Source organism: Oratosquilla oratoria, chromosome 20, assembly GCF_046742065.1.
Source record: "Oratosquilla oratoria isolate Oo_2021 chromosome 20, ASM4674206v1, whole genome shotgun sequence".
Lineage (NCBI taxonomy): Eukaryota > Metazoa > Arthropoda > Malacostraca > Stomatopoda > Squillidae > Oratosquilla > Oratosquilla oratoria.
In genome coordinates, this window is record NC_134796.1 from 31,030,134 (window position 1) to 31,032,633 (window position 2,500).

A 2,500-nucleotide genomic window follows, 5' to 3' on the forward strand; every position below is an offset into this window, starting at 1 on the left:
TATTACGGTGACACTTTGTCCTAGAAATATTCTTGAAAAAGCGCTTGGGTAAGTCGGGGTCAGGTGGTATTCTACTTCTTCTTCTTCTTCTTCTTCTTCTTCTTCTTCTTCTTCTTCTTCTTCTTCTTCGCGTTCCTCTTCTTCTTCTTCTTCCTCGCGTTCTTCTTCGCGTTCTTCTTCGCATTCTTCTTCGCGTTCTTCTTCACGTTCTTCTTCCTCGCATTCTTCTTCCTCGCATTCTTCTTCGCGTTCTACTTCGCATTCTTCTTCGAGTTCTTCTTCGCGTTTTTCTTCCTCGCGTTCTTCTTCCCGTTCTTGTTCGTGCTGGGGATCCCGTGTTGGGGTTCCGTCCCAAGACCGAGGCCGAAGGGGAAAACGAGGGATTAGAGCGCGGAAAGCTGCGGCCGTAGGCCGCTGTTTGCGCAGCCAAGCTCCCGGGGAAGCCGGGGAGGGCGAAGCCCGCGGCTTGTATATACATGTATATATATATATATATATATATATATATATATATATATATATATATATATATATATATATATATATGAGAGATTGATAGGTGGGGAAGGGTAATCGAAGATGGGCTATGAATAAAGACCAAAGCGTTAGGACGATTGATGTTTTCTTAGCCCATCTTCGTTTACCCTTCCCCACCTACAGTATCACTATCTAATTTGTCTTAATTATTGATAGGTGTGTGTGTGTGTGTGTGTGTGTGTGTGTGTGTGTGTGTGTGTGTGTGTGTGTGTGTGTGTGTGTGTGTGTGTGTGTGTGTGTGTTTTGTTAAAAACAACTGCGCATTCGGCGCTACAAAGCTTCTTAGGTAGACTTTCAATTCTTCTGAACGTAGATTTCTGGTTTTCACAGAACAGACGGAATAATAAATTTCCAGTAGACATTAGGAACTTTTGTTGAGAAAGAATGTATAGACGTTTCGCTAAACGCAGTTAGCATTTTCAGTGTAATAGAGACAGAGAGTACAGGATATAATAAACATAGAAAAAAGGCTCTGGGTGAGGTCAAAAACGTAAGACACGGGGGAGGTCACGACGTAAGACACGGGGAGAGGTCACATTACATGTGTAGGATGACGGGGGATTTTGTCACTGTGGGGCAAATGTCCGATGAGGGCCAAGTGTCCTCTCTATGAGTCTGGCGGAACGTCGGAGAGGGACTTCGGTGTCGGTGTGATTGGAAGGTGTGTTGTTGTGGTTGAGAGGGCTACTAGTCCTAGGGAGGGGTTTTATGCTGGGGAGTAATGCAGGGGCTTCCACTTGTCTGTTGATAGTTGGTTGTATGTCTCGTATAAAAAGTGCTTCCAGGGAGACATATATATATATTTATATATATATATATATATATATATATATATATATATATATATATATATAGAATATATATATATACATATATATACATATATATATACATATATATGTATTTATATACACAAATATATTTATACATAAATATACGTCATATGTATGTACATATATATATATATATACATATATATACACACACACACATATATATGTATATATATATATATATATATATACACATATACAGTAGAATCCCGATTTAACGAACTAATTCAGCCAAGGTCCAATCCGCTAAATTGATTTTTCCGTTAAATTGAGCGAGTGGGCGTTGGTGTAACAGTGTTGCCAGAGCGGATTATAAAAATGATACGTACCTAAAAATTCCCTAGTGTACACACACACATACAGTATATATATTATTGTAAGTGAATTATAGGCAGCACAATCGTGAATTGCAAACGAACAGCAACGTACAATAATTTGTTGCAACATGTGTGTGTGTGTGTGTGTGTGTGTGTGTGTGTGTGTGTGTGTGTGTGTGTGTGTGTGTGTGTGTGTGTGTGTGTGTGTGTGTATGTATGTATGTGTGTGTGTGTGTGTGTGTGTGTGTGTCGTGTAACAATGATATGAGCTGTCTATGAATTTCACGGAATAATAGTCATAGCTTCGTGTTTGGTTCGATGTACATAATTCTAGCGATTAATAGGACTGGGCAGTTGGTTTTTTGGATAGTGAGCGTTATTGTTGTGTTGTCGCAGAAAACGTAGTTCGCTGTTATAGAAATGTTTTTCATGGTGATTACTCTCGCGTACTGATTTTGAATTTTCCCATCAACTTACTGTTTCATTATTTTGTTTTCCTATTATACCGTCTATTTCTACTTGAATATATACTTTATACATACACACATATATATATATATATATATATATTTATATACATATTTATATACCTCCAAAATACTAGATTATAAATTTTTCCTTGACTCTACCACCACAATCCGGTAACATCTGGTAACATTGGACTCTGAGACACGCATTTGGCCAGTTCACGGAAAATTCTCAACTTAGCGGACCGTTCCCGCTAAATTGAGTTATTTGTGTAGACGCGCGTCTGGCCAGCTAGCGGAAATTGTCAACTTAGCGGACCATTTCCGCTAAGTTGAGCATTTTCGT